The sequence below is a fragment of the Talpa occidentalis genome, unplaced genomic scaffold (assembly GCF_014898055.3).
Source record: "Talpa occidentalis isolate TD23 unplaced genomic scaffold, MPIMG_talOcc4v2.1 talOcc4.11, whole genome shotgun sequence".
Lineage (NCBI taxonomy): Eukaryota > Metazoa > Chordata > Mammalia > Eulipotyphla > Talpidae > Talpa > Talpa occidentalis.
This window is the reverse complement of record NW_023601104.1, coordinates 90470087-90485687: the sequence shown is the minus strand read 5'-3', so window position 1 is coordinate 90485687 and position 15601 is coordinate 90470087. Positions and strand designations below refer to the sequence as shown.

At 48.6% G+C, this 15601-nt stretch overlaps 1 long non-coding RNA gene across 14 annotated transcripts in view; it reads right to left on the bottom strand.

The window, feature by feature from the left end:
- LOC119239338 (uncharacterized) overlaps positions 1-15601 on the bottom strand; it is a 42417-nt gene that overhangs the window by 24933 nt on the left and 1883 nt on the right. For 4 of the 14 annotated variants that reach the window (XR_008550500.1, XR_005123818.2, XR_005123810.2 and 1 more), the window contains exons 2-4: positions 6364-6616; positions 5257-5385; positions 2381-2472 (exon numbers count right to left, since the gene is read on the bottom strand). This is a non-coding gene — a long non-coding RNA (uncharacterized LOC119239338). Of the gene's footprint in view, positions 1-2380; positions 2473-5256; positions 5386-6363; positions 6617-9202; positions 9441-9944; positions 10032-15601 lie in introns of those variants that run through there. The other 10 variants (XR_008550498.1, XR_005123812.2, XR_008550499.1 and 7 more) reach the window with 10 other exon arrangements.

Below are 15601 nucleotides of genomic sequence, written 5' to 3'. Positions count from 1 at the left end.
TGGGAGCCAGTGGACCCTGACACTCCTCCATCTCTGCACTTGGGTCACCTAGGCTGAGTCACCCAGGCTGAGTCACCCCTGATCACCAGAGTCCCTCCTCCCCCACCACACAGTGTAGTGATGTAGTGATCAAAGGCTGCTGCTGAAAAACGCTGAGCCCCTGGCAACGTCTCCTCTCTGAATGGGAGTTCATGAGTCCATGCCAGGTATCTTGGTTCGGGTGCAAGGAATCAAAGCGTGATTGATAGCGACATCTCGTGGACACAACGGGTAACTGCACCATCTGGTTGGACGCCACAGGATGACTCGCAACTTGCCTCATTCATGGAGAGGAATTGATTTCAATTAATCACACTCGTCACCTCACACAGGGAACTGTCTTAGAGTTGGAAAAGAAACCCTCCAAAAACCAGAAAACAATCTTCCAACCACAAATTTCCCTGCCATCCGTCTCTGACTATGCACCTATTTCATTTAAATTTGTTCCTTTGCAAATATTGATCGGATAAGAATCCAGGAACCATGGAGGGAGAGAAACGTTAACAATAACATTAATAGAAAAAAAAAATAATGATCTTGCCATGAACGTCACATGCATTTATCTCATGAATCTTACTATCGATCCAAGAATGTCCATGTTTTTAACCCTATTTGGCAGACGAGGAGTCTGAGACTCGGAGCATAAGGGGGAGCTGGGTTCCAAACCTGGGCAGTTTGACATCAGACTCCATTCTCTTCAACATCCACTCCATGTGGCCACACTGCTCACAGTGTCTACCCAGCTCACCCTATGCCCCGGGGAATCCCTGGAAGCACGAGGAAATCCCCATTCCTGGGGCACAGACTTTCACCCCAGACTGAATATCCATGTCACCCTCTGTGGCCATGAGAGGCAGGTGGACACGAGGCTCTTTATGCTAGAGCCCCAGCTCTTTGGCCCATGAGCAGTGCCCTCAAGCCGGTTCTTAAATCTTACTCTCCTGAAGTGGGGCTGCTCTCATCCATAAGGTATGCAAATCGAGCTTGGGAGGGCCGGCCCAGTAGACCCCAGCCTCTATAGAAAAACACCACACTAACAAGGCTCAGGACTGGGATGGAAGTGAGGGCCAAGTTTCTCACCCTTAGGCTTGTGCTCGTTTCAGAGGGAGCTGCTGATGCGTTTTGGTTCAGAGGAAAAGGGAGTGCCATAGCCAGGGTGGCAGGGCTGAAACCAGTTCCTAGGACTTTGGGCCCCCAGCGTTCTACAAAGACGTGCAAAGAACCATGTCCCAGCAGGATTCAAGTCTGTGGCCTCTGCAGAGACTCTGGACCCTGAACTAGCCTCTGCAGCACAGGAAGCACCATTCCAAGGCCAGGAGAGGATATCTGGATCCTAGTTCCAGTTCTACCTCCCACTGTTTTCACAGACCGTTGAACGTGGTCTTCTTCCTGTCACTGCAGGGTGACACCACTGAAGGCTTCTCTTGGTGTCTCAAAGTCCCCTCCTCCTCCTGCCTCTGCATATGAACACAGTCCTCCTTGACCTTATCTGTCTACTAATAGGTGTGGCCACCAGCCATGAACAGGGCTGTCCACATCCATCATCCCCGCCCCTAAGAGCACCTGGCACGTGGAAGATGCTCACTGCAATGAGTCAGTGGCAGAGCTCACTACAAATGTTCTTGGAGTCCATTGCTGGAACCATCCCCAGAGAGAATGGCCGTGGGGCCTGACCATTACAAATGATGTATGAGGATGATGAAGTGTTTCAGGTTGTACTGAGGCTTTAGTATGCGAGACATTAGTCCTAGTTATCTGTGGCTACACAGCAGAATTACTGCAATACCTAGAAGCTTAAAATAATAATAAACATTTATTAGTTCACGATCTATAATAAACTGGGGTGTGGCTTGACTCAAGGTTGGGGTATGGTTTCTTAGAAGGTAGCAGTCACGTGCTGACCAGGGCAGCCATCATCTGAAGGCTTGACTGGGGCCATGGGAGTCTACTCACATGGGGGCAAGCTGGTGCCAGCTGTGAACAGGAGGTTCAGTTCCTAGCCCTGGGGATCTCTCCACAGGTCTGCCTGAGTTGCCCCAGGACCTGGCAGCCGTCTTCCACCAGGATGAGTGACTAGCAAGAATGGGGGGGGGGGGTGGTCACCATGTCTCTATGACTTTGTTCTTTTAGGGCTGCCTAACAGTACCACAAATGGGGTGGCTTAAAGCAACCGCCAAGTCTGACATCAAGGCGTCAGGAGCATCACAGCCTGATGAAGGCTCTAGGGGATTCTGCCTCTTCTGGCTTCTGCTGGCCCCATGCTCCTCGCTGTGGCAGCATCACAAACTGCCCACTCTTCACATGGCCTTCTCCCCCGGCTATCTGCTGTCCCTCTCCTTACCTGGACACCAGTCGCTGGGATTCAGGATCACTGTCATCCAGCACGGCTCCTGGCTATATCTGTAGAGATGCTGCTCCAGAGGGGACCACATTCTAGGTAAGGGGGGGAGGGGAAGAGGGGAGGTCAGAACGTCAACCTGTCTTTCTCAACATTCACATCCAAAATAAGGACCAATCTCTGAGGTTGAGCACCATCCCTTCTGCGGCAGCAGGTGGCTAGAGGCAGGGCGGGAGGAGCCACACGATGAGTGACTGTCGGGAGGGTTGAACGACCAAGACAGACTCCCAGGAGCACTAAGTACAAAAGGAGTAATGGTGGGCCAGCTTCAGGGCCTTTGGGCCCCTGCGCAGTCAGCAGCATAATGAATCAGAATGTGGAGACTGGGAAGTTAAGGAAGAAAAATCAGAGAGTAAAGCCCTGTTGCGAGTTCCACTCCCAATGGGGTCAGGAACCCTACCAGCGCCGTCTCGAGCCTCGCAGTGGGGCCTTCCAGGAGCTATGAAGAACCAGGGCGGGGAAGGTATGGGTGGGTGGCAAGAAGAGGGGCTGCCCTGGAATTAGGGCAGGGGCTCACCAAGGGCCTTGGGGGGAGAGAGGGCCGGCCTGGGTCATTTTAAGACCCGTAGCGCCTCCTACTGGGGCAAAGGGACCTGAGCTGGAAGCAGTTGGTGCTGATAATCAGGCTAAAAGTCACTGCCTCGAATGGAGATGGAAATCTCAGGAGAAAACCTCAGAGATGGCGCCTTTGAGGAATTCAGGAAACAGTGTTTACCATCTGGCCCAGGGAGCTGACAGCCGAGGACGAGACTTGCCGTAGTGCCCAGCCTCCCATCTCTCCCACTTAGTCTGCAAGCAACCAGCAGACGGGGAGGGGGCGTTCAGGTGGGAACACAGACAAAAGCATAACACGCCCCAGTCCCCCAGTCGCTGGAAGCCTGCAGCCCCTTAACTAGGGCAGGAGGCGGAAGCCCTCTCTGCAGGAAGATGAAAGTGTCATTTCACACCCCTGCCTGGACTCTTTCAATCTCTAAAAGGAGATGGTGGCGTCTGCAGTATAAAACCACCACACCTGAGCCCGAGGAGAAGCAGCTGGTACCTGGCCCCGCGGGCCTCCCTCGCTGAAGGGTTCAAGGGGACGGAGCCAGGCAGAATGGACCACATCCCACACTCAAGGCAACCCGGTGCAAGGCCAGCTTCCTCAAAGGAGGTTGAGCCTCGTAGTCCCCACCTACTACCCCCCCAACCTCCCAACCCCCAGGACAGAGCCTTGACCCACAGAGAGGTTCCTGAAGAAAACTGCTTCTCAGCTTCCCAGCTTCCCTTCAGAACGGAAGAATGTTTACTGTTTTTCTCCTTCCTAACTGTCTGGAAATGACACCAAGAACAACAACAACAAAAAAAAAGGAAAAAAAAAAAAAAGAAGAAAGAAAAAGGACTCCTTGTCCCCATGCAAACATCCACGCCCTGTGAACTCTTCACCCGGTTGTGGAGTCCTGACTTCACCCTGGGGGTGGCGGGGGCGAGGCCTGAGGTCTACCACTGCCCTTGTAGGAGGAGAAGTACCTGAGAGGAGACTGCTAGGCCCAGAACAATCCTCGCCTCTCTCCTCTCTGCAAGCTTTGTGCACGTCAGGGAGGGGCAGGGCAAAGGGGGGAGGGGAGAGCATTGCTTAAAAAATTGAAATTCCCCAGAGATGTTGGAGGTGCTGTATGATCAGTCCCTTGCCTGTCTTATTTCTGATTACTGGGAAAAATGACTCCCTCTGGACCTCCCTTCTCCTCGTCCTTGCGCAGAGTTTGGAACTAGCTCTGTCCTTTTTTTAGGAGTCAGGCTTTGTAAAAAGCTGCCCCAGGAGAGAAGGCACTAGGACCTGGAATGAGCTGGAGGCTGTGCGTCTGATACCTGCCCCTCCCCTAAGCTCTTGGCCAAGACCTGGCAGAGCAGAGGCTTGGACTGAAATGCCAGTGGGCATGTGAGCCTGGAAAGCAGGGGCAGTCCCCAGTGAGAGCTTCTAGAAAAATCTGCCTTCTCTAGCACAAAGGCTCCAGAGAGTAGAGCCCTCAGTAAAAAGAATTTATTGTGCACAGGATGACAGTGGTATTCCAGGCCTAAAGAAGCCTAGCTTTTCAGTCTGTCAGAGAACAGGGCTCCTAACACTCCTTAATGGATGCTAGGCCCTAAATAAAATCCCTGTCACCACCCATGTCTCTCTCCTAGACCCTGGTGCCAAGAAGCTGTCACAACCCCCACACGCAGTGACAGCACCCGGGTCACTTTCCCGAAGAGCTTAGTCATGAATGAGTTGCTGTTCCTTTGCCTGAATGACAAGCTCAGGAGGGTGTCAGGAAGTCTTCCCAAGTGTGAAGACAGCCCTACCAGGGAGCCTCAGTTTCTCCCAGCATGCTTACGTGGGGGAGCAACTCCAGAGCATCTGGGGTCACCTTCTCAACTTCAGCACAAGGACATTGGGGCAGGATAATTCTTGCCGGGGGCTGCTCTGTGTTTTGTAGGATGTGAGATCCATGCCTGGCCTCTCTCCACAAGACGCCTATGGCATCCCCTCCCTCTCCTCTTCCATCATGACCATCAAAACCCCCTCTGACATTGCCAAATGTCCGGGGAGCAAAATCAGCCCTGTTGAGAACCACGGGCTAGGAGGGGTGCCATTCAATGACTCCAAGGAGATCCAGGGTCAGTGCTGGGCACATATCCCAAGGGGATTTTCACTCCACCCATGAGGGGCCAAGATGGCCTTTGTGTTTCTTGGTTGTACTGACAGAAAATTCAATTCTAAATGACTTAAGAGGGGTTGGGGGAATGAACACCATCTTGTGTAGAAAACCTAAGATTCAGGCACAGTGCTGGCTCAGGCGTACCTGGACTCACCATCACCAGGACTTGGCTTTATCGGTATTTCTTGGTTCTGCACTACTTCACGTTGTTCTGCACTTCCTGTATAAACAAGATGGCCAGAGCTCCAGTCCAGTATCTTCCCAGTTTTAGAACTATGGAAGAAAAGTATGCAGTATTTTGCTCTCTATAGTTTCAGCCAAAGTCTCATTACACTTCCTTGGCTCTGATTTGGTATGGGTCTGTCAATAAGCAGGGCATCAGAACCTGGGAAGGGGATGGCCTACCTAGCCAGGCTGTAGTCACATGTCCACCTACCTTTAGCCCTGGGAGTAGAGACAGCTCTGTGTGCAGGACAGGAAGGATGGTAAAATGGGGGTTCCCAAGAGAAAAATCAGTTACAGCTACAGAAAGACAGGTGAAAGGATTCTGAATGATGAGAGACAATAGCTAGCTACCACTGTCTTTAAACCCAAAAGGGCTTATCTTAAGTCTGTTGAGGTGAGAGGCCACCGTAGAAGGAAGACTTTCCTGAATGGAAGTACAAAGCCTGTGCCATAATTGTCCAAATTTATCTCCAGCTGACAAACAAAAGCTCCCTTAGCCGTCTCTAGGATAAACTACCAACCGGGATGGTTCATTCAGATGGGTTTTTGATATAGAGACTATCAGTATTACGAAGAGTCTTCCTCCCCTTCTTCCACAGGAACAAATTTGTGGTTGGGTCCTTGGCTGCCCAGCAGAGGATGGCATTTCCCATCATCCCTTGCAGCTAGCTATGACTGTGACTAAATTTGTACTATATGAACAGAAAAGATGTCCAGGCTTATGATTTAGGATAGTGGGTCTGACTCATGCACACTCATTTCCCCTCCCACTGAACCAGAACATGCCTATGATCCAACTTTGACCATGCAAGTGAGCATGATACCCTAGAGGGTTACAGAGTGGGAAATGGCAGATAATGGGACATGATTCTGTATCAGCAGAGTCTGTCAACATCAGAGCAAGGCAAATCTTTAAAAAAAAAAAGTCAGTCCACGGACAAATGTAATTCCAATAATCATCCAATATAGAGAGGTTAATTTAGGTTCATGGATTTGGCTAAATATGGGGAGTTGGGTGAAGGATACCAGGATTAAGAGAAGGCTTCGCTGCAGGGAGTTGGCTCTTTGGTAGAGGGCAGTCACACCAAGAAAACATTTTAGTCAACATCACGACCATTTAGAGACACAGGCCAGGCTTTCCAAGGCTATGACACAATAGAGCATTGCATTTTTCACCATAATAAATCTTCATGGCAATGGTGAATAGGTCGACAGAGGCAGAGAGTCTGCTTTGCCCACTTTAGCTGGTGTTTGTCACTTCCTGCATATGTGGATTCTTCTGGAAAGATAAAAAAAAAAATACCAGCTTCAAAACTTGATGAGTATCTGTGATGTGAGAAAAAACCCCAGAGATTACAGTACAATATTCTTTTCAGACATGCTGCATCACCAGTGCGCTTACAGGAAGGATATTGTTGGCGGCTATTGTTGATTCTAAGAGGAAAAGTAGCTTGGAGGAGTCAGGCTCTGAGGGAGGAGGGGTCTGATGCTCAGTGAACGCACACACGTTCATTGAATCACAGTCACAGCCCTTCTGTCTGGCTGTAGGACTGGCCTCACCAGACTGGAGTGTCCCCTGCTGTGCCTCAAGACTAGGCGACAGAACAGGATGGATTCTGTCAGTTCCAGACTTGACATTTGTTCCAGAAACACATGACGTGTGGGCAGAGAGCCACCTCCGGGAAAGACCCTGGCCTAGAGATCGGCACGTGGCTGTGAGTGAGCTGCCACGACTTCTTCCAGCCTGCGTCAGGGAACAACAGTTCTCAAAGCACTTTCACCCACATTATCTCATTCCATTCTCACGACCTGGAGAGAGGGCAGATGTGATCGTGGCTCCATTTCAGAAACGAGAAATAGCAGCTCAGAGCGGTAAAGGGACCCGCTTCAGGCACTTGGGCTTGTTAGTGACAGAGCCTGGATTTGACTGAGACCTTCAATGCCACCCTCAGGGCTGCGCCGGCGGTGTAGCTACTTTTAGGGCAAGTTCATTTCATTTTTTTTCTTTTCCATTGTCTGGTTCTAAATAGTAGGTTTTGTGCTGGTTGGTCTTGTGGGAGTGGGCCGGGGAGGGATGGATGTTTCCTGACAGTGTGCAGAAAAAATTCTTATACAGCAAGAAGCCCGTTTGAAAAACACAATGTTAACAACCTAAAGTTTTGGACTGCAACCATTGCTCATGTCTCTTAAAATGGCATTCTCACAGGTTGCTTATGAGTTGGAAATATTTACACTTTATTTTATTTTTTTTAATAAATCTTATTTATTTATTCAAGCACTGGGTACAGTCAGAAGCGCCGGAGGGTGAAAGAATTCACCAGAGCCAGAGCGGGGAACAGAACAGGCAGATGGACTGAAATACACTGCTGAGGGGAGCAGCAGGCGGCAGGAGAGGTCTGCGCGCCATGTGGGATCCTCGCCAGTGGTCAGGGATCGAACCGACGCTGCAGAGGCTGCAGGCAGCCTCGCAGTCCAGCGCTCAACCGCTGTGCCACCAGGGGAGGCCCGACACTTTATATCCCTGTAACAAGAGGTTGGAAACATCCTCAACCCTCCCCCTTCGTATGAACTATGAGATGGAGTTTGCAGACCCCCACTCTTCCCCTTCTGCCCCCGCCCGCCCCCCATGTTAGCATTGATCTGCATCGAGCGGCATACTTTTGTTATTTTTCACTGAAGTGGAAGGGTTTGGGTTTTGTTTTGTTTTTCTGGGAGTTGTTTTGTTTGGGTACAGAGGCCCTTGGGGAGAAAGCGTGTAATGGAAGGAACTGACGAGTTGTTATGTCCCATCCTGGTCTCAGAGACCCATCTCCTGCCTTGGCGAGGGAAGAGCCAGGGTGATAAACAGAGGGGAGTAATGATGTCAGCCTTTGAGCAACTAGAGATACAGCAGTTGGAATGCAGCCTGGCTGAGTGCAGCCAACTCATGAAAAGCTCTTTGTCCCCACCTCTCCCCGCCACTTTGGTAAATTGCTGCCTTAAAGGCCCCAGGAAAGAAGTGTGTGCTCAGCAATAGGTGCGGTGGCTGCAGAGAGCACGTGTGCTGGTGAGGTGCCCCTTTCAAGAGGCCGTGACAGTAGACCGACGAGGACACGGCGGTGGAAGAGCTGGGTGGATCGCCCCACAAACTACAGGAGCTACCACAGGGGCCTCCTAGAAACAACTCAGGAAGAGCTGAAGGGGGAAGGGGATGAGTAGAAAGTGCTACAGACCTTGGGTATGGGCTCAGAGCCGATGAAATGTAGGTTTGGATGTCAACATGACCTCACTGCTACCTCTGGGCTGGAGAAATCTAGTAGTGGAGTGTGGGGAAACACAGCCCCTGTTCTCTTCCACACACCATCCAATTTCAGAAATCCGGTCTTTAGTGAAGGTGGCATGAGATGCTTTGAGTGCAGTAAACTTGGACAGCCCTCTCCAGCTCTGCCCCCTCCCCACCCCCCCAGAGCTGGCTGCCCCACTTCCCCCAACCCTTCTGGAGGGCGGGCTAGAAGAAACCGTTCCTAGGTCAACAGCTAGAGAAGTCTAGCTCGAGGGTTTTGAGGTGGGAGGAAAATAAGCAGCTCTTTTCTGATGTCAGAGCGGAGCACTAGCTATGATTTGCTAAAGGCTTCTGAGTGGCTAGGTTATTAGGCAAAGATTTTTGCTATTTCAGCTGAGTTGGAATGAGAGGAAATATGGGATAAATGGCAGCATAAGGGATTTCGATTACAGCAATAAAGGATTTCCCAGCATCAAAGGGAAATAGATTTTCTGCCCTAGGCCCATTTTAAAAGGTAAACAGAGAGGCCTCCCTTGACTGCCAACCTCTGGTATGGAGTTTAAATGGCTTTCTACATATCTTATCCTGACCCCTGCTCTTTACCTGAATTCACTGATCTTCTGTGTTCCCACGTCTTCATTACAGCACTTATCCAAACTGAACTGTGAATTTCTGAGGGTTTGAAGCTGTGTCTTATTCTTTACTGTGTCCTTGACCCTTAGCAGGTCCACAGTCAACAGTAAATATCAGCTGGTTTGATCGTAAGTGAAAAGCTGGCTTGAGAGAACAGCGCATGTCCATGCTTACTGGAGTGGTATGCCTCAGCGCCCCTTGAGTGTCACTGTGGAAGGAACAGGAGGCGCTAGGTACAAGTTGCTATGAGGATGAAAGGAGGAAGTGCCAGGAGACCCCCTATACAGTATCTGGTCTCCCCCAGCCCCTTCTCCCTTGTCCCCTTCCTTCTGCCTGATTTCCGGTCTGGATGCAAAGGTCAGGTACTCTACAAGAAGACTGAAGTTCTGAATGATTTCTGGAGAATGGCCAGCAGTTGAGGGAACTAGATGGTTGAGAAAATGAGCAAGATGTACATCCTGCCCTGGATTCTGGGAAGGCAAGTAGGGAAACCAAAGTGTGCCAATAAAAGGTGGCAGAGGAGAATTCTAGTGCTGTGGCAGCACAACCCACAGAGTATGCTCTTTCCTCTGTGGATTCCCTGATGTGGGTCTAGCACACTTAGGAATGACATGGAGTGATTTGCACAGGACTGTGCACCAGTGCTGTCAGGGTCAGTGACTGCACACCATGCCCTGGCACCTTCCCGAGGAAGAAAAGATGCCATACCAACCCATAGACAAATCAACGACAGGGAGAGGGGCCAGTTGAATCCCAGGCTCTGTGCAGCAAAGTCTCCCCCATGGGAAAGAAGTTAGCTCCAGTGATCCAGGACTCTCTAATGCAAGCTCTGGAACATTCCCAAGTCCCTCCTTAAGCAGCGAGAAGCTGATGGCACTGCTGCAAAGTAGACAAAGAAAGGCAAGGGACTTTAAACTGGAATGTGTAAAACAGAGGCGGGGAGGCTGTGAACGCCTCAGCAGCAATTATGCAGAAAGACTGCAGTTCAGACACAGGGTAGCACCATCCTCCCGACAACACTAGCAGCGTCGTCCTCCACCAAGAGTGGGCTCAGAGCTGCTAATTACTGAGACTCTAATAAGAGCTATGTCTTAAAAGTGATTTTGAACTGATTGCAGCTTTTAAAACTGATTGCAGCTGTATGCTGTAAAAGCAGGAACCTAAATAAAAGTGAAAAATTCTTTGATCAAACACAAAGGAACCCTTTTAAGTAAAGATATTTTCATTTTACATACAAATCATAGTTATGTTTCACATGTGTAAGTGAAGGATTCATAAACCTATTAAACATACATGTTCCCTGAGGCCAGGGACCATACTTTTTCATCCTCATAACTCCTGACAGTGTCCAGCATCGTTTCTGGCACCTAGAAGATGCTCACTGAATTGAATTTAATGGAAGCAATTGCCGTATTAATGATTTGATTAGATAATTGTCATTTTTTTACCATAATGGGCTACTATAAGCGGCATATTGGGGTAAAGTAATACAAAAGGCCAATTTAATATCATCAAATCCAGGAAAACATACCTATTTTTTTTTCAAACCCAAAAAGAAATATGCAAATACAATCATTCTTGAAAGGCAAGCCAACCACTCTGCATTCCACAACAGAGACCATGTTGATTGCGCTGTGTAGGTTGCTAGGCAACCACTTGGTAATTCCCCATATAATAGAGGAACCTGTCATCTGCTTCCTTGGCTATATGTGACATGAGGAGACAACAGGTAAAGGACAACCAAGAACACATGCACCTGGATGACACATTCTCTCCTGAAGTGTGCTGACCCTGGAGAAAATCCCCATGCCCCGTCAGAAAGTGCTGGAGGGAGAATTCATTAAACTATTAGCACAAGGCATTTGGGTAGATTTTCCTGGATTTACCCTGTGGGTAAATCCTGTGGGTTAGCCTGTATTTCCTGTCCACAAAGCAGGAGACCAAAAGCACTGCGCTCTTGCATGTGGCTGGCTGTCAATTCAACAGGGCTCCAGATCAGCCATCCCACAGCTCCAGCTGGGATGAAATTTCACCAGATAAAAGCAGCCTTTTAAGTCTTAAAAGGGACACTCAATTCTCAAAGAAACCCAAGTTCTGGGTGAATAAATGGCACTTTTTTGTACCTGAAGAAAATGCTCTTAGCAATTTCTTTGGATGTGATTTCCCAGACATTTTAGGCAAATGAGCTGCCTTGTAAAGATGCCACGCCACTGTAGGTGTTGACGTGGTTGTCTCAGAAATAGACTGAAAACATGATAAAACCTTGGAGAGTGAATAAGGGCTGTCTCAAAGCTTCTCTGACATTAAGAAAAAGAGAACTTAAATTTAAATGCCCCTTGAAATTTGGGAGGATAGGGGGACTCATCTTTTTCATATGAATTTTCAAAAGCACCACTCCCCAAGATAAAAAAAAAAAAATTGTTGAAAATATGTGCCCTCCCCCATTCTCTACCCTTGCAACTCTCCTATTAAAGCATTCTTCAGAAATTGACTGCTTGCTCTTCAGGCTCCTATTTGAGATTTAACTGTAAAGTCTTGAGGTCCGGGATGATGCAATCAGTTGGAGAAAAAGCAGAATCTGAATTGAGATAAAATCTAGCAGGCAGTTTTGATGAACAGGGCAAGGCCTCATCCCAAGACCTGGGTTTATCTGACCTGTTGTGATGCTGACTACACAAGCACCAGTAGAGTGGAGCCTGTCAGAAGCACCAGCCTGGCTTGGGGTGCCGGGAAGAAGTGCTGGGTGAGGGGGTCCCCCGGCTGTGGCTGTGAAGAAAAGCCACTACCCATCATCTCTCCTAATCACCACCAGGCTTTATGAAGTTCTTCCTGGAACAGAGTCAGCTATGAATCAAATCAGTGTCAGGGAGAAGAATGTGGGGGGTGTTGTGAGCAAAAGCTCAGAACAGAAAAGACCCTCCAATGACTGGGCAGTGGGGTGGGGAGAATGGAGTGGGCTTTGGAGGAACAGAGGCGGCCCTGGAATTTCTTCACCAGAATTACAAGCATGGAGTGGAAGCTGTCAATAGCTACTTTCACCTTTGTGCTGCCCCAGCCACACAAAGTCGTGAGCCAAAGGCCCGGTGGTGGGAAAGAGCAGTACATCAGGGAACTGACAGAAGTCAAGGTCTCCAGGCTGCCTCGACCAGTCGCCCTGCCTCGACCGGTCACTCATTCTCCTGGCCGCTGGCATCTTTTCCTTCTCTGGAGTTCTGTGAGCCCACTGTTAAATCTCCAGGGAAGAGGGGTCCCACCAATGTCAGTCAGTTGACCACTATGTAGAATTCACTTTGTGGGAGAAAAGCATTAGATATAAGCCAGCCCTGAAGGCACTTAGACTCCAGTGTGGGAGACAGATAGGTAGCAAGATATGACAATGCAAACCAATCTGGATCAAGCCCCAAGAGACAGTGAGGAATAATTAATGTCTGTGCGGAGGCTGCTCCTGACCTCGGCCTCTGTGGACAGCTTCTTATGACTGATGCGGGCGGTTTCTCTGGAGTTCCTGCTCTGCCTGGCCTTCTGCTGGTTGGCCTCTATTCCGTGCCTTTTGGTCATCTCATGCTGGGGAAACTCAGCTGGGATCCAAAGTTTTTTTGAGAAAGGAGGGGAGTCCATAAGGCAAGATATGAGGCCAAGGAAAACCTACATGTCAAAAATCAAATGGTAAGGAACAAAGGGACAACAAAGTAGCTTTCTGGGTCATTAGCGAAAGAGGAGCTGTAAGTCTAAATCAAAGACTTCAGTGGCAGGAGATGATACTCGCAAAATCTCTCCACCAAAATGATTTTAGATAGGGGCTCTAACAGGTAAATGGTAGCTGCTGGGTAGTGTGGAGAGATTATCTAGGTTGAAATCAGCAAGTTCTACCCCCTTCCCCTCAACTATCTCTATCAGGTTCAGAGTAAAAGAAAAAGAAGACCAGATGGAGGAGTTTTCTGCAGAGTTTGCCTTTACAGTTCCCAGTCTCCATTCCTGGCATTCTTTCCACATAAGAGCTTCTATCTAGGGCCTTCTGGCTCCCCTCTGGCTTCCTTCTCAGCACAGCAGGAAAGGGTGTGGCATTACCATTTCCACTGTAACACGGAGAAGTCTAGCAGGGTAGCTAAAAGCAAGGCTTGGAATACAAATCCAAAGCCAAGAACCAACTTGGCTGGTAGGCGCCTAGTCACCGGACAGTCAAGGGAAAGGATCATGTATGCTGCTATCTCCCACCTCTGCTCTGCCAGGGGGGCACCTGCACGTATAGATCCCTTTGACCACTCACAGGTCACTAATGCACGTTTCTGGGACTCCAGGACATACACACACTTACCACCCATCAAAACCTCTTAAAAAACTGTGACTTGGTCAGCACTACTAATGCTGGATTCAAACTAGAGGGTAACTATTTTATTACAATGTTCAAAATACAAGACGGTTCTCAAATGCTGGTGTAAGAAATGAGGATCCCAGGCCTCCCTGGTGGCGCACAGGGTTAAGCACAGCACTGTGAAGCTGTCCATGGCCTCTGCAGCACGAGTTCTATCCCCAGCCAGCCAGGGAGCAAGCCACATGACACAGCAGACCTCTCCTGTCTCACCTGCTGCTCCCTTCAGCAGTGTATTTCAGTCAGTCTGCCTGTTCTGTTTTCCACTGTCTCTCATGAATCCCTCCCCCTGTGCCCCAGTTCTTATATGCATAAATGGATAAATCTTTAAAGGAAAAAAAAAAAAAGAAATGAGGATCCCAGTCCTTATGGTGATGTTTTCACTGGTCCTCAGCAAAACTGGAAAAATAAGAATGCAATGCATTTTTCATAAAGCAGAAATTATTCCATCTTTTGATTGTGAGATTATAGCCTATCTTCCTTCCTTGTGGCTATGTGGGAAAAATCTTGAAATGATCCTTCTTTTATAAAATGATATTGATGGGAGCTGGGATTTGAAACTCAACCTGTTGAATATTTTCCCTGCCAGTATGTTAACTTTTAAATAATTTTTAACTTTAATTATTTTAAATATTTAAGGAATTCAATTGTAAATAAAACTTTAAATATTAAAAGGATTAAATAAGTATCAACATTTTATTTTCTTTTAAAGATTTATTTATTTATGCATACAAGAGTTGGGGTACAGTCCAGAGATGCAGGGGTGGTGAGAGGACCCACCAGAGACAGAGCGGGGAGCAGAACAGGCAGACAGATCGAAAGCACTGCTGAGGGGAGCAGCGGGCGAGAGGAGAGGTCTGCTGCGCCTTGTGGGTAGCTCCCTGGCCGGCCGGGGATGGAACTCGTGCTGCAGAGACTGCAGATTGCTTCATAGTGCCTCCTTGCGCCAGCAGGGAGGCCCCAGTATTAACGTTTTAAATCATATACTATATTGCATACTTTAAAATATCTTCACATAAAACTCAGATGGTGCTAATTCTCACGTGGAGAGGGCAGGTGATAAAATGAAGACAGCTGGGCAGAGGTGCAGTTTAAGACCTCCACCCTGCGCCATTCCAGGACGTGAGAAAGGAGAGGAGGCCTCTGCCTACCCACAAGCACAGCATTGGAGGGAGCAGGTCTCCCTCTGCCGGCAGGTGGCGGCAAAATCAGTCTTGAACCACACCCGGTACTGAGGTCTCAACAGGGCAATGACTCTACATGAAGAAACGGTGCTTAGGAACCCGCCCTCCCTCCCTGAGAGCTCAGCCTGAACAAGACTGTGACAACAGAGGTTTAAAGAACGCTTGGCACCAGGGTACTGTCAACAGAGATGTTGCGTTACAAACCCCGGTGAATGAACAAAGGCATTTTTTTTTAACATTGCTTGATCACCATACATAGTTTAACAAAAATTCTTTTTAAAAGATTTTTTTACTTAATGCACACAAGAACTGGGGTGTAGGCAGGAGGTGTGGGGAGTGAGGAGTCACCAGAGATAGAGTGGGGAGCAGGGCAAGAGGATCTACTGAAATCCACTGCTGAGGGGAGCAGCAGGGGAGACAGGAGAGGTCTGCTGCCCAAGTGTGTCAGCCCCCAGGCTGGGGGACTGGTGGTAGCTTGATAGCGCTGCCTTAACCCCTGAGCCACCAGGGAACACCCAGCTTAAAAAAATTCTATCCATATATTGATATTGTTCATTTAGTTCCACTACCAAATTTACCTTTACTATAGCATTGTAGTTTTTTAGGGAACTTGGACTCCCTGCACCTTTGAAGGACTAAAATGCTTCTATGCTTTTGGTTGTTTCATTTATTCACTTTCATCTGCTCACATCACTCACTTCATTACTGTAAGTCTTTCAGCTGTCCTTCTTAACACTTTACTTCAAGGTCTATTCCTCCAACAACAAAAACATTAGATTTTGTCAGAATTCTCTGAACAAATCCTCTCATACTGCC